The sequence below is a fragment of the Zalophus californianus genome, chromosome 1 (assembly GCF_009762305.2).
Source record: "Zalophus californianus isolate mZalCal1 chromosome 1, mZalCal1.pri.v2, whole genome shotgun sequence".
In the NCBI taxonomy this organism is placed as follows: Eukaryota; Metazoa; Chordata; class Mammalia; order Carnivora; family Otariidae; genus Zalophus; species Zalophus californianus.
Window position 1 is genome coordinate 136650517 of NC_045595.1, and position 24577 is coordinate 136675093.

A 24577-nucleotide genomic window follows, 5' to 3' on the forward strand; every position below is an offset into this window, starting at 1 on the left:
GTCAGAGGGAGAAGCAGACTCCCTGCTGAGCAGGGAGCCCAATGTGGGACTGGATCACGGGACTCCAGGATCATGACCTGAGCCACTTAACCAACTGAGCCACCCAGGCGTCCTGTTTTCAGTGCTTCTTAATCAGACAACTGGGGGTAGACATTTTTCATTGACTGTTCCAGCTATGAGAGAAAAACCCTTTCATTTCGTAGACATCATGGCTACTTGGCTGAACTGCCAACGGCTCTGAACTTCCTGGTCAGAGCAGGAGAAATGTGTGCTCGCCTCCTTATCTGGACCAAGGGAAGAGTTCTATGAAAATCAGCCACAGATGGCAAGTGACATCATGGTCTGATCATGGTCCTTTCTACTGCTAATGCAGAGGGACTACTGGTAGAGCCCTCTCTTGGGTATCGTTGGGGTACAAAGGGAAGATCAGACAGACTTTGGAGACTTGAGGTATATACAGTCTCGGGGCAGAGAAGAGAGAGTCCTACACGAAACCAGGCAAAACATGTGCTGCTCTGTCTATGCTCTGCCTGAGGGAAGCAGAGTGGAGAGAATGAGACACAGATTTGCAGACAAGGTGGAAAGAGAAGAAAAAAAGTGAGTTGTTTGGTAGCAAGAGCTCCCCCCGCCCCCCTCTTCCTCAATTGCATTTGCTTAGGTCACAGAAATACTTCATTTAGGAGAAGACCTTGTCATTTGCTTCAAAGTAAGAGCTCACCATTTTGAGTTTTAAAATTCTTCAACATTTTCTTTAGTGGGGGAAAAGAAAGGGATTCCCACGTAGCTGGGGGCTCGGCAAAGTCAGATGGTGTGCCCTGACACTCGGTCATTTTTATCAGATGGTCACACCAAGAAGTGTGTCTGCTGGTCTTCCATTCCTTCCATCCCACCTGTCATCCCATTATTGAGGGGCTGGCTAAGAGAAGGGACACCTGTCCAGTTGATAAGCTGGCAGATTTTGCTAAGGAAGGAGTAAACAAAATCACATTTTTCTTGGCACATTCTTCGGGACAGGAAGCCACCTTGTGCACTGCTGATCCTCCATCCTCAGATTTGTGGCCCAAGAGGAACGGAGCATTCTTTGGGGGGAAGAAGGCTCTTATTTCTTCCTAGTATTCCTTGGGCCATAGTAGATGAGTCTTCAGAATAAAAGACAACTATTATCTCTGCATTTCTCAAAGAGAACATAAAGATGATGAGACTGTTCTTCCATTGCATGACGATTTCTAAGGCCCAGATGACTGGGAAGTAGCCTGACTCTACGTATGTACGAAAAGGAAGAATAAGTAATGAGGGAAATAAGAATAGGCAAGATTTGGGGAGTTCTGCCTAATGAAGAAAGTTAGCAGAACCGGGTATACTTTTAAGTAGCCTGGTGCTTCTCAACTAGTGTGCTGCAATCAGGCACGCCTGGACTGTCAATCCCCTCGGTCTCTGGAGTGGCCAGGCTGGGGTCTAGGGCCAGCTGAGTCCCACTGTCACAGTGGGCATTCTTATCTGTATGCCAAACAAGTGTTTTTGTTTTCTACACCTGCCATGAAGTGAAAAATAATGCGGAACACTGTTCTAGATCACTGGTTCTCTGTAGGCACAGTAATGTGAATACAGATCACCTGGGGACTTCATTAAGATGCGGGTTCTGAATCAGGCGTTCAGGACTGGGGCCTGAGAATTCTGTGTTTTCTAACCACCTGCTGTTGCTGGTCCAGGGATCACACCTGGTGCTGTGAGGATGTGGAAACAGATGTGTGGTTCTGAAACATTAGTATTCATAAGAATTGCCTGGAGAATATGATTAACATGCTGCTTCCTGGGCTTCGACCTGTAGAGAGTCCCTGCAATTATTATGGGATGGGGCCCAGGAAGAGGCATGGGTGCCCCAGGGATCATTATGCAGGTGGTCAGTTGTCACGACTTTAAGAAGCATTCCTCTAGCTACCAATGAAGTGATGACCAAGGACCAGAAGGGACTGATTAAACCTGACAGAGAGGATTCCTCAGGGACGATAAAATGAGGGTCAACGCCTCTCCATAGACCATGATGGCAAAAGACCCAGGGACAGGAAAAACACAGACTGTCATAAATGTCAAGGTTGAGCATTCCTCTCCGGCAGTGAAAGCATCTCTGTAGCCAAGAGACCTGTGTTGTGATTCCATTTTCAAATATCACTTCTGGTCTGAATCATGACTTTTGAAAAGTTATTGCCAGGAGATTTAGAGTTTTAATAAAAATTTCCGGAAGCCACCAGCTATTTTTGCCCAGAAGTGGCTCTTCTGATAATCTAATAAGGTTAAGAGGTCATGGTCAGGTCAGTGTAGCAGAATGACTGAGAGGATCAAACAGACTCCTCGTCCATGGCTGGTAAGATGTCTGTTGCTGCCTGTGTAATCTCTGGCAAGCATTAAGCCTTAGTTTCCTCATCTGTAAAATAGAGTTGATAAAAAGATCTGCTTCGAAGCATAAGTGAGAAGATAAAATGAGGCAACTACAAAGCACTTCACATAATGCTGGCTGCACAGCAAGCTCACCAAGAATGTTAGCTACTTACATATTGGCTATTATTTCAATGTCTTGAGTTGACATATTTGGATAACACAGTAGGGCAAAAATGACAGATCAATTTGTGTGGCTATAGACATTATATGTGCACATTTTTCTAGGACAGGAAAAGATGTGATCCTATTTGTTGGATCATGTGTCTTGACTTGTGGTTAGAAATATATGTTCTCCACATGTTTAATCTAATAGGTTTTTCCAGATTACAGACCACACCCTAATCCTTGGTTAATTACCTTGACTGGTCACGCGACTGTCCAAAGACATGATGTTGATTAGGAATATGCTTCTGAGAAAGTGCATGTTTGGTGTGAGACAAAGCATTTAATGATCAGAGTTCAAGAAACTCATTGTGCCGGAACTAAATGGGGGTCTAGATGGGGGTCTGCTAGGTATACTGAAGAACAAAACACAGCACTACATGAGCCAGGCACCTAGGAAGGACAGACAAGGGAAAAGATCATGGAGTTGTGAGCTAAGCTTTAAGCACTTGGGGTTACCTAGGAAAAGGGACATCCAATTCTCAGTGAGGCCAGGGGCAATCAGAGAAAGCAACCTGGGGGGGCAATGCCAAGGTTGAGTTCCAAAGAATGTGGAAGGGAACAGAGAAAGTGGAACATTCCAGGCAGAGGAAGAAGCCTAGGCAATGGCGCAGGGCAAGAGAGAGCATAAACTTGCTGCAGGTGACCTGAACTCAAGGTGGGTGGGCTGCTGACTAGCCAGGTAAGGCTGGAGAGGCAGGTAGGTGCAGGTTTGTAAAGGCTGGGGATATTACACTTAGGTGTCTGGGCTTTATCTTTAAGTCTATAGTGTGTCATGGACCATCCTTACGTGAGGCTGCTGGCGCGGAGTGGGGGGCGGGTAGGGGGGCAGTAATGATCTGATCAAATTTGTGCTTTTTAAAAATCACTCTGTCCTAAGTGTGGAGAGTGGCTTAGAAGGGGTGGGTACAGACTGGAGGCCTAGAGAGTGGTTTGGAGGTGGTGTAGAAATCCAGAACAAATTGGGAAGGGCCTGAACGAAGGTAGTGACAGTAGAGTTATGGAGAAGAGAATGCACTCACAAGCAAAAAATTAGGAGGTGGAGTTGACAAAGCTGGTTGGTCGTGAGGAGCGAATAAGAAAGAGTCATCACAGTAACACCCAAGTTTTTGTCGTAGCATGGGAAATGGCAGGGGCTAGCCACTGAGAGAGGGACACAGGAAATCAATGCTCCAGTGGTGGTCCTCTTTATAACTAAAGGGCAGCACTTTGATGTTCTGGCCTCTCTGTCCATGCATCCGCCCATAGAACATCTGTTGAGCCTTCCTGTGGGCCAGGCACTGTGTAAGGCTTGGAGATAGTGATGAATAAGAGTCTCTGGCCTCACAGAGCTAACATACTTTTAATAGCTTCACCCAGACACTAACATTCGACCTTTGACCCACAGGGGACTATGTGTCCAAAATTTAAGAGCTTTTACTTCTTTTTCTAACTCAGGCATGTTCTAGTTAGAAGTGAATATATTCTATTTCTGTGGCCTATAGCCCATGGCTGCTGAACATTTTATTTTACATATGCTGTCTCTTTCAAGTCTCAGAAGAACCCTATGAGTTGCTATGTATAAGGGAACTAAGACCTGTGGGAGGATAAGTAAGTTGTCTAAGGTTGCGAGGCGAATTAGTGCAGAGTGGCGCTCAACCCTGCCCGTGCTTTGCTGCCTGGCCACCGACTTTAGCGGGCTTTTGTGGTGTGGTGCTGGGTGTTCCTGTTGTGCTTCCTAAACTACTGTGGGTCTCCTTCCCCAGGTTGTTAAACAGATGCACTTGGGGACCTGGGGTGTCAGTGGTTACATTACATCCTAGAAGATGCTGTCTGATGTAGAGTGTCAGGGCCCTCCCAGGGGCCAAGGGAGTTCCAGAGGAGTTGGGATTGGGTTTTCCATAGGAACCTCCTGGTTTTGAATCTATACAGTCTCACAGAGTCAGGGAGACCAGAATGACCCTGGTAAAGATGCTCCCAAGACACCCTACACTTTGCCTTCTCCCAGCTCACCCAGAAATTGGGTAGGGGCAGGGCCCTGGGGCCGTCCCCAACACAGAGTGCAACAGGGAAAGCTGGAAGGCAAACCAGTTTAAGAGACATGTGAAATCATCTACAACAGGTCCCAACCTCCGGAAGGCCCTCATCCCCTATACATACTAAGTTTGTCGACTGAATGTTGCTGATGACCTGTCAGTAATCAAAGTACTCTCCTCATAATGAAGAAGGTCACTTATGTGTTTAATCAGAAAAATAGCCACTGGCCTTTATCTGAGATAATATAAAGGGGGATATTTTGGTCGTCTCTCCCCCAGCCACCGAAATGGTTGCAAGTACGAAGGCTGGGGCCATGGGGTCAAGCTAGAGAAAGGAAGGGACCCTACTGGGACAAAGGTTGATCAGGTTGGGATGGTTCCCAGCACCCTGCCTGCCTGAGGTCAGCCGTGATTGGTGGGCCCTGAGGTGGAGGCTGGCTTCAAGCCAAGGGATGTAAGAGAAGAGAAGACAGAACCTTTCTTTATACACGTGGTGGTGGTGTTGCCAAGGATCCCACTGGTAGGCGTATCTGAGGCAGGGCTCCCCGCAGGTTCCTGGTTGCCCCCTTTCTCAGCCTCTGTAAGCTCAGGAGGGAAACCGAATGCCCATCACTGCACACCAAGACACCAGGGGGGCAGCAACTCGGATTCCTAGTCTGTCTACACTGTCAGAGCAGATCTGTAGAGCACTGAGTGCTGACGGGTTTTTTTGATCTGGAACTAGGTTCTGGCCTCTTGATTTTGTACTCTGCTAAACATTTTACATATATTATCTCTTTCCAGTCTCAGAAGAAGTCTATGAATAGGTCCTGTTGCTACCAATAAAAAATTCACAGATTGAAGTGCGTTCTCCCCTGCCTCACCTTCCCTTTTTACCCATTCCTCGACCAGCACCAGCACCTTTCCAAAGCCTTTGGTAAAAGCCTATAGGCATGTGATACTCTACAACTGGCAGTGGAAGACGCAGCCCCTACCTCACCCTGCCAACCAGAGCCTGAACGCCAGTGTTCGTCTCTTTTGAAGATGCCTCCCCAGACGCTTGACTGGTTAGCCCTTCCTGGAGGGTTACTGCTGCTGCCTATGGTGCTGGTTTTTGTGTTTCACCTGCATTTGGGATCTGAGAGGCTACTCTTCTGCCACTTGCCGGCTAGGTGAGTGAGAGGAGTTCTTCAAAGCTTCATTTCTTCTACAAAATGGGAATATTATTTTCTTCTTTTTAAAGATTTTATTTTATTTTGGGGGGGCAGGGGGACAAGCAGACTCTGTGCTGAGTGCAGAGCACTACAACCCTGAGATCATGACCTGAGCTGAAATCAAGAGTCAAACATTCAAGCCACTGAGCCACCCAGGCGCCCGGGAATACTGTTTTCTATCCAACAAAATTGTGAAGGTCCTGTGGCAAATACAGAGCACCAAGCAGTGTTTAACGCATGGGAAGTACTCACTAACTGTTCTTTCTAGTTACTAGGAGATGCAATCACTGAGAGACTCATTCCCCTACGGCTGCAGGCGGAGGGGCAGAATAGGGTGGGGGGGGGGTTATCCTAGACAGCCAATGTATTTGAAAAAATAAAGTTAACAATGTTTTAGTGACTTCTGGAATGCTTTTCTGCATCTCTCTTCCTGAGTTTTTTTTTTTTTTGGCTCACCAGATCTTTCCTTCTCATGATCACCTTTTAGCTGGAGATGACTAATCCTTAACCAGTTGTCCTGGGGCAGGTTTCCATGACCCACAAAACTCCTAGGTGCACTGTCAGCCTCAAAACTACTATCCAGGTGCTCCCATCCTTGAGGCCGAAGACCCTCGTCGGGGCTTCTCAAGGGACTTTTAGTCACATGGAGGAGAGACAATCAGCAGCAGTGACGCCATGGGTTGATTCTATTTCTGGGTTTTCTTAATTTCCCCCGGCTTTATAAGAAAATAACATCGATTGCACACTAGTGAGTTGAATCTCTCATTTGACAGATGAGGGCAAAATGAGACTAATTAAAAATGTTCTTTTGTATTTGTCAGCAACTTAGGGCTGGATGCAGTCATCATCTTGACAGCCTATGAATAGCCCGTTTTCAAGGATGTCCACAAGTAAAACCAAGCTAGCTGCTGGGCATTTTTACCCATAAAGGCAATGGAGTTTCTGATGGCCCTTTTCTGATATTCTAGGAAGTTTTAAGGGCAATAGACTTTTGAAGTCATGAAAAAACATTTCTTTGGGCTTAGAAGGCTACAAAGAGGACACTACAGCTATTTCTAGAAATAGGAGCCCTTGAAGTGATGGTATTCCTCTTTGTGGTCTGGACTTTGATAATCAGGTTCCCTGAGTGGGTCATGACTCAGTCAGGCCTTCTTTGTCAGCCTTGTCAAGCAGATGTTCCCCACCAGATGGGGTTCTGTGTTGTGTGGAGGGGGCGGACTGATGTGGTGGAGGGCGTGCTGGGCCAGCCGGCAGGGGATCGGCCTCACAGGCCTAGTTCTCATACACATCGGCATGTGACACCATGACTTACTCAGGGTGTCCTGGCCTCCGTTTCCTCATCACAACGAAGGGCTTGGAGCGGCTGATTTCTAAGGTTTCTCCAAGCTCCCTGAACAATGTGAGATAAAGGACAGGGTGGGAGAGACCATGTGTTCCACATTGCCGCCATGTTGGGGTGTGGGCCCCAGTATTGCCAGAACTGCCATCTTTTTAAAGAGAAGCCAGAAATATGGTTTTATGTAAAATCGGATTATTAGAGTTGGCAACAAATTCATTTTTTTGGTCGTTTTTTTTTAGAGAGGGAGGGGAGAGAGCTCAGGCAGATGGAGAGGGAGAGAGAATCTCAAGCAGCTCCACGCCCAGCATGGAGCCGGATCTCACGACCCTGAGATCATGACCTGAGCCGAAACCAAGAGTCGGACACTCAACTGACTGAGCCACCCAGGCGCCCCCGAATAAAATTTTTTAAAAGATCAAAATCTACACATCTGGGGAAGACTCTAGCTGGCCAACAGGCTACTTCAGCACATTAATTATAAATTTTCATAAGGTTCAACTCAATTAAAAAACAAAGCAAAGAATTTCAGTTACTACTCTTAGGGGTTTGTTGAGTGATTGGTGGTGTTATTGCTACTCCTACTGAAGACAGTAGACCAGTGTCAGGTTACTAAGGTAAATAACAATCTAGCAAAATCCAACAGATGTGCTAACACAGAAAGAGCAAATGCAACCTGAGCTGAACTGTAACTGATCAATGAAGGTTAGTAATAATAGTGAGAATACTTTATCTGTTAACATTTTACATTATTTGAATCCCAAGTGCCTTTGGGAGTTCAGTAATTGTGTTAAATGAAGTTTAGATCAAAGGTTTCAAAAAAAAAAAAAAAAAAAAAAAAAGAGCCGAGGCAGGTGGGCTTGGTTCTAAGGCCAGGATATTAAGTCCTATATGGGGCCTGTGACTGTCCCCTCACAGGTGCTGTAGAGACCATCTGTGTCACCCGTACACCCAGCTGCCCTGGCCCATCAGAGAGCCTGTCACCACATCTAATCCACCCTGCATGCTGTCCCCTGTTCTCACTGCTCCCTGGAATCGGCACTCCATGACCCTCAGGCACGGAGCTGTGCATGGAAGAATCTTTTCCAAGAGGGGGCAGTGGCCCCTCTGCTATAAGGGAAAGCAAGCCCCCCAGCAATCAGGAAGGAGGCTTTATAAATAGCTGTTTTTGTTCTCCGAGTGTGACTCTTGTGCCCACTGTTCCTGCCAACAGATTTGTCTTGGCTCAGTGTATTTCGGCTTCGAGGGGCAAGGTATTTGCTGGCTGTTTCCCATAGTGGGGACAGACTGGTGTTCCCGGCACTGAGGAAAATCTAGGGTGGTGAACAGATTGGAGGCCTGGAGACCAGAGACCAGGAGGGGGTGGGTAGAAACGTGGGGAACAAAAAAGAGGGAAGAGCTCAAGAAGGAACTAAAGGAAACAAAAGGCCAAGAGAGGAGGAAGAACATGCCTAGCATGTGTTTTACAATATAAATATGGAATCCTCTTAATAACCTATGTTATAATCACCTTAATAACTTCTTAGCTCATTTTCATGTGTGAAAAATTACCTGTAAAATCACAGATGACAGATCGTTTGCACTTAAGGGGCCTTTGGGGTCCGGGGATTCCCAACCAGAAGATCACAGGTTCCAAGGAATCTTCCAAAGTATGAAAGGAATCCATGAGTTGCTGTCAATATTTCTTAATGTGAGACAGTATTTGTGCATTTACTCGTAATAAAGACTGCATAGGCTAACTAGTAGGTTTGAATTTTTTGCCATGGAATGGAATTAAACCAATTACATTGGTCACCTCTGGGTAACCACAGGCACCAATTGCAGAGTAAATGGATGTTGTTGAATAATAAAAGTGGGAAAACAAATTATTACTTGGAAAAGCCTAATGGCTGACAGAAATCTTATTCAGTATGGCACCCATGGTGGTGAGCGATGAGGGATGAAGAAAAATAGTGCACTATTTGGCGGTAAAAGGGTGCATGCAGAACTGCTAGTCCATACCAGCTCTGGAAGGTGGTTCTCTCCTAAGCCAGAGCCCGCTTCTCATGGTACAGATTAGGAAGCTGAGACCAGTCCTTGGTGATGCACTGGCCGGAATCCAAGGCCCAGCTCTCAATTTCTAGTGCATGTCCCTTACCTTTCCACCTGCCCTGGCTCCTGTTGCTATGGCTGGGGTGCGTCAGAGAGAAGTGGAAAAGTCAACTGCTTCAGTGGAGCTAGTGACTACAAAGCCACAAGCCATTCTCAGGGGTGCTTGTGGGCTGGCTTTGCTTGTATCTACCCAGGCACAAGCATGGCCGAGGGAGTGCAGCTCTAGGCTGGCCGGCTCTGGTGGCTCAGGGACCCGTGGCACTGTTCTCCACAGAGTCTTGGTCTGGGCCTCCTTATTGGCCTCTGGTCTCCAAAAGTAACAAAGGGCCAAACCCACTGGGCAGCTTCTCCACCACTTTGATGGAGTCTGCGGCCCAGAGAATCTACCCCCTCTGAGCAATGACTCTTCTCTTTCATGCAAGACAGTTCGTTTCTGTGGACTCGGACATATTCTCCTTTGGTAAGCTCTCCCCATTTCTGTCTGGCACCTGACAAAATCTCCTTCTAAGGGCAGGACTCCAGCATGTAGCCTGCCAAAGTCTGAAATCTGATCCTCCCCCACTGTAGCATCCGAGGACGTGTGTGTGTGCGTGCGCGCATGTGCACGTGTGAAGGTACACATACAGGCCAACACAGGGAGTCTTCTCTGATCCTCTGCTACTAAGCACACTCACAGACATGGCCTCTCTGAGGTGATGGCGTCTCTCGAAGCCCCACAGCCTGACTTGACATCTGCCGCGGGGATGTGCATGCCACCACATGGTCCTGCCACTTTGGGGGTGACCCTCCGGAGCGACAGTTGGTGAGGCAGCTAGGGTTTTCCTCTCCTGAGGGCCTGAGGGTCTGGAGTGTTTTTCCAGTCAGTATCTGCCCTTGCCAAGAGAAAATCACTCCCTTCCCCCATCCAAAAATAAAATAAAAATTTAAAAATCTCAGAGTTTGGCTGTTTTTAGCGATCTTTTCTTCCTTTGATGATTTATTCGTGGAATGAGAATCCCCCTCAGGTCAATTTGGCCGATGCTAGAGGGCTCTGAGTAAGCCTGCTCTCCCAGTTCTCAGAGAGCAAAACCAAGTACTGGGACACCAAGAAATCCTGCGCCTGGAGGAAAGGGGGCAAAGGCAGGTGGTGATGTGTGTCTCTAAGGTTCTGTAATGAGTGCTTAGCTGTTGTGTACCTTTTTTTTTTTTTAAAGTAGGATGCCCAATGTGGGACTTGAACTCATGACCCTGAGGTCAAAAGTCACATTCTCTACCAACTGAGCCAGCAGGGCACCACTGTGGTGTACTTTTTTTGATTCTGAACTATGCTTTACCAGCATTCACACATCCATCAGCCTGGGAGGCTGGTCTTCGAAGGCAGGTGGGGACAGCTGATTAAAACGTAAGTCCCAAATGCCTAGAAAAGACAGAGCACTTTGCCGGAACAGAGCCTGTGTCCAGGAAGGCCACTTCCTGGGTCCTGAGCCACCAAGGCTAGAAACTAAAAACCATCCGGGCGAGTAGAGACAACCCCAGAAGCTGGTCCACACCCACTCCCTACTCTGACCACCAGGTGGGCCCCTGAGAGAGAGACAGCAGAGCTTTGCCTTCCCTCTGCACATCCTTCTGTCTAGCTCCCCCTCCAGCTGTTGAGAATCATCTCAGTCCCCACTTACCCCGTGTTTATTGTGTGCTAGAGCTGCACTAGCTGTTTTACAAACCAAAGGGTTCCCCCTCCCGTGGTCCTCACATCCACACTCGGTAGTTATTCTATAGATGCATCTGAGACTGTAGTTCCTTCAAAATGTGAAGCTGGACTGGAATCGTATCAGAGTTTCTGAGGTAATGAATGAGCCTGCTCTCTTCTCTCTCTCTCACAACCAGCTTTTCTGAACGTGAGGCTGTGCGAGATTTATGACAGGTCAGGTTACAAAAGTTCCTTGGTTAAGCCAGTTGTTTGTCACTCTGAGCACATTTCCCCATAGAAACAATGTTATGTTGAGGTTGGGTTCCCAGGCTAACCTACAAAAGCCAAGTAACCCATTAGGTATCTAGTTTTGGAGACAGCTAGGTGGAGCTGAAGCAGCTCTGGTTGGAAGCCAGAGAGGCCCGGGTTCAAGCCACAAGTCAGTCCCTTACTTGCCATGTAGCCTTGGGCAAGTCATTTAGTCTCTGTGCCTTAGTGCCTTTACCTTGCATTGGGATGATGTTATCTACCTTGCAGGGTTGTTGGGAACGTTCAAAATTGGCCATATGATATACCCTGGAATAACAGCACAACAGAACTCCATTGCCATGTATAAAACTGGTTTTGTGGCCTCATGGGTTCTGAATTCCAATTTGAAATACAAGTGGTGCACCTTTCTTGCTGAATTTGGATTGGGAAAGCTTTGCTTTCCTGGGAAAGGGACATGGCGACTCTCGTGTCCTCAAATCCCTGGTGGCCACCCTGAAGTCTGGGCTGGAGTTCTTCTCAGAACGGGACAGGAGGTTCCAGAGGGAAGTGGGAAACAGCAGAGGTAGGAAGTTGAGTCAGGGCACAACGTAGGTATGCATCCTATTTCTTCCTTCTGCTATCATAAAACTAGACGATGATCTGGTTACTTCTTCTTAAGTTTCCTGTGCCTTCTACACCACCAACCAGCTGGACACCTCCTGGTCAGAGTTAAATACAGACTAACTAGTTGCCCTCTTGCTTCCTCTACCTTTTAAGTCATGAAATTGTTAGCAAGGCAAGCTAACGATTCATTAGATGGGGCAGATGCCTGGATAAATACCCCCTTCCCATCCCTATTGCATCTTCTTCCTGTGCCAGTTTAAAAAATCTGAACTAGGAAAGCACCAGCCAGAGCCTCACTCTGCCTGAGAAGGCTGTAGTAGACGCTGCCAGCAGAATCCTTTCTATTTTGCCCTTTAGAAAATCTCATCCATATGCTCTCGGCTTTGCTTCCACTCTGATGTTTGTGCCTCCTGATACTTGTGTATGCAGTGCAGTGACTGTGGTCATGTGAACTTGTCCCCCTCATGAGCATGGCATTCTGGTTGTGCGTCCAACCCCGCCAAATCTCTGCTGTCTCTCGGAGGTCATGCTCGCTCCCCTGAGAAACCCAACCCGTTCCCTTTGCCCCCTCGCTGCACAGCTGGCCAACGTGTCCCTGCTGTGGGTGTGACCCCACAGCTCCTGCCTGCCGGTTCCTCGGGAGAACTGCTTGGCACCTCCTCTGCCAAGCTTCTTATTTCTAGCTCACACCTGCTGCCCCTCCAGGGGCTGTGATTGTAGAGTTTCATTTGAACATTCTACTTTATCCCCTTTCAATCTCATTTTAAAGCTCTCCTGTTTGGTCTTCAAGCTTCCGGCCAAAAATATTCCTCTTGGTTTATGTGACGAGCTCCTGATTCCTTGCCAGGGGCCTGTCAGTCCAGCACTGAGATCCATGGTCCAGAAGAGCTAGATCCATGGTCTCAGATCAGCCATGGAGCAGCTCTGTGTTCCCCATATGTGCCTGTTTCTTCTAAAATCATGACTCATGGCTGAGCAAGAGGCCTGAGCATCACCTCTGCCCCATGTCCCTTCATTTCCTATGCAAGACACCAGAGTCACTAGAGATACTGACCAGGATTCTTCTGGATGTGCTACTTGCGCCCACACCGACAGGCAGGAGGGGGTTATAGGAGTATGTGTACTCCCTTTTGTCTCTAGTGCAGGGGTTTTCATCAAAGTCAATTCAGCAAAATATTGGTTTCATAAGATGCTCTGTGGTAAGGGAATTCTATGGTCAAGTAAATTTTAGAAACTCAGTATCTTGCTTTTGCATGTGTCAATAAATAGGTTAGAATCTATACTAAAGGCTTTATAATATCCTACAGAAAAGAAATATACTTAACTGGGAATTTCCCAAGTGGATTTGATGATTGCCCTCCTGGGAGTTTCCTTTTAACATCCCACAGAATGCACTTTCACCAATGCTGCTTTGATGCATGCTTGAGGCAGACAGCCTAAGAAGCTACCTTCACTGGCTCTCATTAAACCTATGATGAGTCTGCTGGCTGTCCTGCTTTCCCTTCTCAAGAAGGTCCAAGTCTATTCTCCTTGGATACAGTCTCAGACTTTTGTTCTTTCTCTCCAAACAAGGATGGGGCATTTCCTCTTTATTTCCATGTTACATCTATTTATTAGTCAGACTCTGACCTTGCTTTATGTCCCCTTGACCTTCTGAGTTCATTTTCTTTCTGGATCATTTCTTTTAGGCCACCTAGAAACCCTTCATCAATGCAAATACACTGATTTCTTAAGCTTCTTGAAGCCCGTTCATTTGCTCCTCTGGTAGGAGATTAATTTTCATGTGCAGCACCAATAATTTGTGACTAAGGTCAAGCAAGAAAAATAAATAATTGGCCCCCATCACATGCCTAAGGTTATATTTCTTCAGCAGTAATGTGACAACCTGGAGGTCCACGGACCTTATGAGGCCTCGAAATGTGTTTATATGACTTGCACCATGATTTCTTAAATTGGAGGATTTTACATACACACCTGGAGCCCAGCTTCTCTTGAGAAATCACATTTGTTAATACTGGGTTGCTTTCCAACCTGGCAGCAATTGGCTGGAGCTGAGTGCTGGCTGTTCCCATGACACAGAGCACATGCTCTCCAGTTTGCTAGAGTCCCCACCACTCCCTGGAGCCCCACGTCCTCTCACCTCCCTCACTTACAGTAGCTGCCTAGCCTCTGCTGCTATTTGGATTTGTGATCCCTCCCAGAGACCTTCGTAGTTTCCTCTGAGGAATTTTCCTAGGAGCTGCCTTCAAAGTGTCTCTCCCACCTCCTTCCCCAACTGATTCTTCCCATTTGAGCTGCTGGTACCTTTGGCCAGGAGTCCTAATATGTGTCTAATGTCGAGGGCTGACCAGTTGCAGCAGAGTAAGAACTGAAGCCACTGGCATTGCACTGATATGTGCACAGAGAAAGAATATCACCCAAGTCCACCTCTTCAGAGAAAAAATATTTTCAGTGCTGTGTGTTTATAGGTCAGGCATAACAGGGTAGGCTTATCAACTGTTTGACGAGCCCGGAACACCAAGTAATGAACTTGTCCTTTACTGAAGAAGTAGCTTAAGCTCATGTTTACCTTTCCTCTGAATTTTCCACTTTGCACAAATGATGGTTATTATGAACGCTAACATTATGCTATCAGGTTTTGATTAGTAAAGGACAGATTATTATCCAGTCCTCAAATCTCTTCTTTTCTAACTCATTAGCTTATTGTTGGTGGTTTCATTTTTCTTTAGTATAGTTATCACTAGCTTGGTGGAGAGCAAAATTAAAAGTACAAATCATGAACCAGGTCATCAGCTCAAGTCAGAGGGCATCCTGTTTATTATCTTTGCCTCATCCCTGCACATGTCTGCAGAAACCGTGATTATGAGCAGCCTCCATTGCTCTCCCTGCTCAAGTTCAGGGATGAGGTGATACAGAAGAGGAAAGGGAGAACCGGATGAATTAAGAGTGCTAATTAATAATGTACTGATAGCTCAAGTAAATTTCACTAATACTAACAGTTTGGGGTTTTAATTCACCCATGATGTTCCTACCACCTCTTGCCCTGTGGTAATCCAAAACTGGAGGCTGCAGACACACTTTAATCCATTGAGTTCAAAGGCAAGGTAGGGTACTTGGCTTGATTGGCACTTTGGAATGCTCTTCAAAAAGGTCCACTTTTGAGATTAAAGGGACTCTTCATTCAACAGAATAGAAAACATCTTGTTACTAGACAATGAGGAGTTTCAATCTAAGTGTAGGTCCAATAAACATGACTATGCAGCATTTATGTAAGTTCCTGACACTTCAGCAGTTGGGAGGGTATAAGTACATTCCTGGAATGAGGAGAGCCTCTCTTTCATTGAAGAGCATTAGAAGATAGGGAAACTGCTTTCTTAGTAAAAGGTGAAGTGGTAAAGCCAAAAGAAAAAAGAAATTAAACACTCATTCAATCTTCAAAGTAGAGATCTATAATCTTCAAAGTAGAGTTTGATGACCCCTCTCAGAGGGGTGTTTACAGAAGGATGCTTACACTGGGAAGGGGGCTGAAACCTAAGGGCCTGTCCAAAGCTCAGAGTCTGCAAGTTATTATTACAGTTAAGAATTAACTGTAAATGAGAGAGTCTACAGTGTACTTGCTACACGTTCTTCTTACAAATTCCCATAAGAATCAACAGTATCACACCAACATCTGAAACATTTCAAATCCACTCAGTTATCTGCTCTCATTCTCAGAAGCATCCTGTGAGATTAGCTGTACTTTCCATTTTACACACCAGAAAATGAAGAATCAGAGAAGTGAGGAACTTTCCCCAGGGCAGAGAGTAAGTAAGAGAGAGGGTGGAAGCTGAAACTCAGCTCTGATTTTTGGATGCAGTGAAACCCAGGGATTAGTATCTACATTTCATGTGAGGGGAACACAGCCTAACATATGGAGTTGTAAAGCCATTTGCCCAGGGTTTCTGGAGAGATAATTTACTTATTTCACCAGAGAGTTACTCAGTTTCCTGATAAGTAGGAATTGGCCAACTAACAAAGGCATTAAATGATCTTTAGTAAATGTTTTAAACGAAGAATTAAAATTAATCATTTGAATCTTTCTTGAGAATATCTATTGTTTTTCAATCTCTCTTTCATTAAACATGTGCAAGTATGAACAGTTTAAGGAAAATATATCCGACTGAATATGCTAATCACATCAGCTCTAAAGATAAAGATGGACCTGGTGTATGACAGAAATGCCCCTAATGCAAAAGGACGATAATTCTTCAAAGTTCTAATTAGTAAAGTATAACAGAGGGATAATAAACTCTGATATTCTTTTCTCTGGAGATAAAAATCCAAGCAAAGAAAAACCACGTTAAGCTAAGTTTAGAGGCCACCTAAGTCAACTTCTGCTTGAGAGAACCTGAAATCGTGGTAGTGAGGAAGAGAGAATGATGTGAGGGAGAGAGAATGACATGTGGAATTTTGTTCAATATGAATTTCTACTTCCACAACCAAACAGCACGCTTCACAGTTCAGGGCTTGGGAAAAAAGCCCTGTGGTTGGTTTCCACAGTTTTCTTGGCCCTGATTTGCACGAACTCCCCCAGGTTAGCAGAGCTTGTTTGCGTTTGCCTCTCTCCTGACAGCCCCCTTCTGTCTCCCTGAGGCTTATCTCGTCTCCTCTCTCTCTGACCTAACACCCTGTACACCCATACATTTTAGGATAAAGGTCCCCGTGTTCCTAGGAGCCCTGAAATTTGGGTTCTGGAAATACTTGGCAAGATAATTCATTCCTTCACTGACCTATTCAAAAAGTATCTGCTGACTGCCCACCTCCCCATCCACTCACTCACCTGTAGGATAACATGATCTCCCATGGAGATCATGGCGCGGCTGCCTGCCACCTGCCTTCCCACCCCACCTCAGAACCGCTCACCTCTCTCTTCACATCCAGCGTCCTCTCGCATGGCACATCTGCCCTTTGCCCAGCCTGCTTCTCTCCTCCTAACATGCACCTGGCTCCTTCTTTCCTCAGGGCATTCCCATTTCTTTCTCAAGTTCAAATGTAACATTTTCTGAAGTTGAATCCCACTTTCTCAGTGAGGTGCTCCCACAACACACTCATTATTCATGGCTCCTTGTTCAAACAAAGCCCACCATATTATGTTGTATTTCCTTCTTTTGTGAGGGCTTGAGGGAGGGTGGGTCTGGTTGGTTAAATTGTGTTCTCCAAGAAGCTCTGTTAAGGCCTAACCCCAGTACTTGTGAATGTGACTGTATTTGAAATTGGGGTCTCTGCTGATGTAATCAAGTTAAGATGATGTCATACTGGGTTAGGGTGGGCCAAATCCAATAACTCGGTGTCCTTATAAGAAGAGAGAAATTTGGACAGACAGGACACAGAGATGCAGAGGGAGAATGCATGTGAAGATGAAGGCAGAGATTGGAGTTTTGCAGCTACAAGCCAGGGGACGCCAAGAATTGCTGGCAACCACCAGAAGCAAGAAGCAAGGCATGGAACAGATTCTCCCTCAGAACCTGGGAAGGAACCAATCTTGCTGACACCTTGATTTCAGACTTTTAGCCTCCAGAATTGTGGAGGAATAAATTTCTGTTGTTGGAATCCACCCAGTTTGTGGTAGTATGTCATGGCAGCCTTAGGAAACTAATATAGTTGGTGATAGCTTCTGGGTATGCTCATCTTCCCAACTAGACCCATGGGCTCTTGGAAGTAGGGGCTGTGGTAATCCATATTTCCTTGGTCCTAGAACAATACTGACACAGAATAGATGCTCGGCACATTTTGGCCAAATGAGGGAACATGCTCAGCACCATCCTTCTGCTTTTAGGTCAGTGGATCCCAAGAAGGGTTCACTTCTCTGAGTGAGCAAGCTTAGGAATGAGGTGGAGAGATAACGGTTTAGCATCAAAACAATGACTTAGAGAAGACAAAGAGGAAAAATCAAAGTGAGAAAAAATGCATCAAAAACCTTGTAGGTGGATTATAAGAGAAAGTGGAGGCCAGGGCTGGGGTTGCTCCGGGAGGGAGCGTTTCAAATATTTTGGACTGCATTTTGAAACAATGGGTGATGATCAGGCCCCAGAAGGAGATGCCATATTATTAGACTGAGAAGTTAAGGGTGGAGTGGGGAAGGGCAGGGCAACAGAACAAGCAAACGACAAGGTTAGACTGGCATTTGGGAGGAGATGCTTATAAAGGGTCCCAAAGGCAAAGCAAGTGACTTTAAGTTCTATAAAATGGGACAAGGAGTGTGGCAGCAGGTCCTTGTGTGACAGAAACAGGACAAAAACATGGGCGGCTGCCAAACTGAGGGTCTGAGAACAAAGAGCATCAAGATGGCCAGGGGCCTGCTGAGGAAATCCTGAGGAGGCGACATCATGGGGACCAACAGGGAGCTGAGGAACAAAGGAGGTAAAGGTCTCCTAGGGGGCACCCCAGTTCGTTGTTGGGTGGGAGGCAGAGGGTTCTCATTCAGTGGGTACCATAAGCTCACCCCTGGGCTCAGAGAAGATGATGTGTTTTGTCATCCAGATGAATGAGTCTGGCTCCTTTTTTTAGAAACCTTTGAAAGATATTCCACAACTCCTCTCAGTAACTCATTTTAGCCTTTAATAGGTCTCCAGGCCAGAAGAATCTTCCTCCCATCCAAAACAGCAATTCCTCACTTTAGAAGCACATTCTCCCCTTCTCATTCTTTCCTGAGCTGAGATGAAGAGTAAGGTGTGGTCAGTATTTCCTGTTGTGAATCCTTCACACACTTGAGGCCTAGTCTCAACACATTCTCTGCTTTTCCTCTCAAAAAAAAGAAAAAAAAGAAAAAAAGAAAAACCAAACAAAAAGATTTTGGTTTATTTAAGGTTTTCTCATGGGGCCGTTAATTATCTCTGTGGTTCTTCTCTAGTCTCTTTCTTGGGTGTTTCCTTGGTCATGGGGCACCAAACTGGGTATGCAGAGATGCAGGGAAGTGCAACAGGATCAGTGGAGGCTGCAGAATCAGACAGACCTAGGTTTTAATAGCAGTTCCCCTGTTACCTAGTTATATGTTCTTGAACAAGCTGCATCATCTCTCTGAGCCTCAATTTCCTCATCTGTAAAATGGATTAACAATATTTACCTTATACTTGGAGAGTTGTGCCAGTTAAAAATAATGTACATGAAATTCTTGAAAACATTAAAAAATGATGGCTCTCATTGTCAGTGGAGGTTGGAGCAATGCTGATTACGTTGGGAAAACCACCACTTAAGATACAAATGTAGGGATCCGAAGGGGTCGGTGCACCCCAATGTTTATAGCAGCAATGTCCGCAATAGCCAAAACTGTGGAAAGAGCCAAGATGTCCATCGACAGATGAATGAATAAAGAAGATGTGGTATATATACACAATGGAATATTATGCAGCCATCAAAAGGAATGAGATCTTGCCATTTGCAACGACGTGGATGGAACTGGAGGGTGTTATGCCGACTGAAATAAGTCAATCAGAGAAAGACGTGTATCATATGACCTCACTGATATGAGGAAGTCTTAATCTCAGGAAACAAACGGAGGGTTGCTGGAGTGGTGGGGGTGTGGGAGGGATGGGGTGGCTGGGTGATAGACATTGGGGAGGGTATGTGCTATGGCAAGCGCTGTGAATTGTGCAAGACTGTTGAATCACAGATCTGTACCTCTGAAACAAATAATGCAATATATGTTAAGAAAAAAAAAAGAAGATAGCAGGAGGGGAAGAATGAAGGGGAGTAAATTGGAGGGGGAGATGAACCATGAGAGACGATGGACTCTGAAAAACAAACTGAGGGTTCTAGAAGGGAGGCGGGTGGGGGGATGGGTTAGCCTGGTGATGGGTATTAAAGAGGGCACGTTCTGCGTGGAGCACTGGGTGTTATGCACAAACAATGAATCATGGAACACTACATCCAAAACTAATGATGTAATGCATGGTGATTAACATAACAATAAAATTTAAATAAAAAAATAAATAAATACCCAGATATTCTGTGTGCTTAAGCCACTACACCACTGCATAGTTCAGACGGCAACCTTTGTTACCTCTCATGGTCACATAAAACACAAACTGGTCTTATTCCAATACAGCAAAACCACGTACCGGACTGTGCTAAGAGAGTCAAATTTTCAAATTTTCCTTCCACAAAAGTAGAGTTGCATAACATATCAAATAGTTATTTCACTTGCAAAGGGACTTGAGTAATGATATCTTTAAAACTCTCATATTGACTGAACAAAATCATTGGGGTTTTTTTTAATTAGAGAAGACTAATAAAATTCCCACTGCAGATAAACTCATTCTAATCAGCTCCTTTATATCCACTTCCCTTCAAAACCTGTAAATGTTACTGTGTTAACGGTATTTTTTAAAAAAGAGTTATTTATTTGAGGGGGAGGGAAGAGAGTGAGTGCAAGTGGGGTAAAGGTCAGAGGGAGAGGGAAAGAATCCTCAAGCAGACACCCTGTTGAGCACGGAGCCCAACAGAGGGCTCGATCCCAGGACGCTGGGATCACAACCTGAGCCGAAATCAAGAGCTGGACACTTAACCATCCAGATGCCCCTACTGTGTTAAAAGTGTTTTAAACCAGTGTGTACAGTGTGATCTCAAGTAAAAAAAAACTGTACAGTGCAAGTATGGAAAAAATATATTATAATGCTAACAGTGTTTATTTCCTGGGGGACAATAAGATTTTTTCCACAATAAGCCTTAATTACTCATGTAAAGAAAAGTTGTTTTGAGAAATGGTACATATAAGTTTATAAAAACATGTTATCACAAATACTTAAAAATATGTGTATCAAGTAAACTGAAATGCACCAAAAATGTAATATTGTGTTTCTGAGTGATGGCACTATGAGTGATTGGTTTCTTCTTTAACGTTTCTGAACTTTACAAATTATTTATTTATTATTTTTAGAATATTTTTAATTTTTTTAAAAAAGATTTTATTTATTTATTTATTTGACAGAGAGAGAGAGTGCGCGCACAAGCAGGGGGGAGCGACAGGCAGAGGGAGAGGGAGAAGCAGGCTTCTCGCTGAGCAGGGAGCCCGATATGGGGCTCGATCCAGGACCCTGGGATCATGACCTGAGCCGAAGGCAGACACTTAACCGACTGAGCCACCGGGGCGCCCCTACAAATTATTTACAATGATATTGCAATGTATTATGTAATCATACTTTATGATATATTATTAAATAATAAATGCATTGAAAAAATTTTATCAAGATAAATGAAGAGAAAAAAGCACATCATATATTGCTGTATTGATGACTCATGTCCTCTGACCAATAGATATTTATCTGTCCCTTTTAGAGAATCACCAAATTTCAGTAAGGGCTTGAGTGATCCAAGATGACTATTATTTGATGTAGGATCTATTTTTGTAATAATGTAAATACTAATAATCATAATGATAATAATAGTAATCTAGTATCAATGTGCCAAGCCTTTGTAATAAGCACTTTAAATGCATTGCTTTTAAATGGAGCTTCAGAATAATTCTATGGTACTTAGGTAAGGTATTTGTAGTAGACAGAATAATGTCTTGAAAATGTCCATGTTCTAATTCTTGGAAGCTGTGAATATGTTAATTCATATGGCAAAAGGCAATTAAAGTTGCAGGTGGAATTGAATTGGCAGTCAGCTGACCTTGAATAGGGAGGTGATCCTGAATTATCTGAGTGGGTCCAATATAATCATAAGGATTCTTTTAAGTGGAAGAGGGAGGCAGAAGGAGACTGTCAAAAGGATGCCACATAGAGAAAGACTTGACTGGCCATTGCTGGCTTTAAAGATAGAAGGGGGCCCCAGCCAAGGAATGTAGACAACCTCTAGATGTTAGAAAAGGTAAAGAAATGGAATTTCCCCTAGAGCCCCCAGAAAGGAATGCAGCCCCGAGGATACCTTGATTTTAGCCCAGTGAGACCTATTTCAGATTTCTGACCTCCAGAACTGCAATATGATAAATCAGTGTTGTTTTAAGCCACTTAGTTTGTGGTAATTTGCTACAGCAACCATAGGAAACAAAGTATTATATCCCAATTTTGCAGGTGAGCAGACTAAGGCTTAGAAGAGTAACTTGATGAAGGTCCCATATAAGTGATTATGACAACTCCAGCATTTGAATTCAGATTGTCTGATGATAGCACTTGTACCCTTGGGCACCTGGCCTCCCTGGATCCCCAGATGTTTGTCCAGCAGCTGCCTGGACATTAAAATCTGAAAATGCTCTCATTGGTAGCCCCCTGCACTTGAGGATGGCTCTAATTGGTAGAACTGATGTCCTATATATGGTGCTTAATAAGCTTAAATTGGTTTTTCCAGTCATTTTCCCCATTGATTTATCAGGCAAAATAACCCAATTCCGCCTTTATGAGAAATACTTTTTAAGTATTTGAGGTCAATAATCACTCTCCCTAAGTCTTCTCTTCTTTGGGTGAAACAATCCCAGATTCAGTCTTTCCTTATAAGACATTAATTATAGCACTTTCCTGACATCTTCCCTCTGGAAAGCATCCACACTGTCAACACCCATTTGAGGAGCTAGCCAGTTCTTAACCTTACTTTGACTTTCTTCCGGGAGCTTATTATGCTGACCTTAACCCTTTTGAACTTGATGATATTATTACATCTTGAGCCCTTTGATGGAAATATTTCTAAAAATCAATCAATAAATACTGATAATTTTTGGATTATCTGTTCTAAAACTTGAAAATATAGCTTGCTTTCAAGTTTCTTCTCATGTTATCACAAACTGATTCCTCTCTTTGTTGATATGAATCATACCTTTCTTGTTTGAGCCTGGCAGGGGCTAGAAGAAAAGGTCTGTTAAGCTACAATAAGGTACTGTTCTGGCAAACCAGCAACTTTATAAGGAGCCTTTAGATCTCAAAGGCTGCTCCTGTGTACCAGTCTGAGAAGCTGTGCTACTCATTCCAGTGGGCTGGGGAGCCAGGAGGAAAATGAAGGAAATGCTGAGAGTCAATGTGATTTCAGGGCACCTGGGTGGCTCAGTCGGTAAGCTTCCGACTCTTGATTTTGGCTCAGGTCACGATCTCAGGGTCGTGAGAGGGAGCCCCTTGTAGGGCTCTGTGCCAAGTGGGGACTCTGCTGGAGATTCTCTCTCCCCCTCTGCCCTTCCCCATGTGCTCTCTCTCCCTCAAAAATAAATAAGTAGGGGGAAAACTGAGAGCTTTCCCCTTAAGGTCAGGAATGCGGCAGGGACGTTCACTCTCACCACTGCTATTCAACATAGTATTAGAAGTCCTAGCCACAGCAATCAGACAACAAAAAGGAATCAAAGGCATCCAAATCGGCAAAGAGGAAGTCAAACCCTCACTCTTTGCAGATGATATGATACTTTATGTGGAAAACCCAAAAGACTCCACCCCAAAACTGCTAGAACTCATATAGGAATTCAGTAAAGTGGCAGGATATAAAATCAATGCACAGAAACCAGTGGCATTCCTATACACCAACAACAAGACAGAAGAGAGACAAATTAAGGAGTCGATCCCATTTACAATTGCAACCCAAACCATAAGATACCTAGGAATAAATCTAACCAAAGAGGCAAAGGATCTGTACTCAGAAAACTATAAAATACTCATGAAAGAAATTGAAGAAGACACAAAGAAATGGAAAAACGCTCCATGCTCATGGATTGGAAGAACAAACATTGTGAAGATGTCAATGCTACCTAGAGCAATCTACACATTCAATGCAATCCCCATCAAAATACCATCCACTTTTTTCAAAGAAATGGAACAAATAATCCTAAAATTTGTATGGAACCAGAAGAGACCCCGAATAGCCAGAGGAATGTTGAAAAAGAAAAGCAAAGCTGGCGGCATCACAATTCCGGACTTCCAGCTCTATTACAAAGCTGTCATCATCAAGACAGTATGGTATTGGCACAAAAACAGACACACAGATCAATGGAACAGAATAGAGAACCCAGAAATGGACCCTCAACTCTATGGTCAACTAATCTTTGACAAAGCAGGAAAGAATGTCCAATGGAAAAAAGACAGTCTCTTCAACAAATGGTGTTGGGAACATTGGACAGCCACCTGCAGAAGAATGAAACTGGACCATTTCCTTACACCACACACAAAAATAGACTCCAAATGGTTGAAAGACCTAAACGTGAGATAGGAGTCCATCAAAATCCTAAAGGAGAACACAGGCAGCAACCTCTTCGACCTCAGCTGCAGCAACTTCTTCCTAGAAACATCGCCAAAGGCAAGGGAAGCAAGGGCAAAGATGAACTATTGGGACTTCATCAAGATAAAAAGCTTTTGCACAGCAAAAGAAACAGTCCACAAAACCAAAAGACAACCGACAGAATGGGAGAAAATATTTGCAAAGGACATCTCAGATAAAGGGCTAGTATCCAAAATCTATGAAGAACTTAACAAACTCAACACCCAAAGAACAAATAATCCAATCAAGAAATGGGCAGAAGACACGAACAGACATTTTTCCAAAGAAGACATCCAAATGGCCAACAGACACACGAAAAAGTGCTCAACATCGCTCGGCATCAGGGAAATCCAAATCAAAACCTCAGTGAGATACCACCTCACACCAGTCAGAATGGCTAAAATTAACAAGTCAGGAAACGACAGATGTTGGCGGGGATGCGGAGAAAGGGGAACCCTCCTACACTGTTGGTGGGAATGCAAGCTGGTGCAACCACTCTGGAAAAGAGTATGGAGGTTCCTCAAACAGTTGAAAATAGAGCTACCATACGATCCAGCAATTGCACTACTGGGTATTTACCCCAAAGATACAAATGTAGGGA

General features: G+C 44.7%; 1 protein-coding gene across 6 annotated transcripts in view; it reads right to left on the reverse strand.

Moving 5' to 3' along the window:
- Nucleotides 1-24577, reverse strand: part of DGKG (diacylglycerol kinase gamma) — a 211202-nt gene that overhangs the window by 67477 nt on the left and 119148 nt on the right. The gene's annotated exons all lie outside the window — the stretch shown is intronic.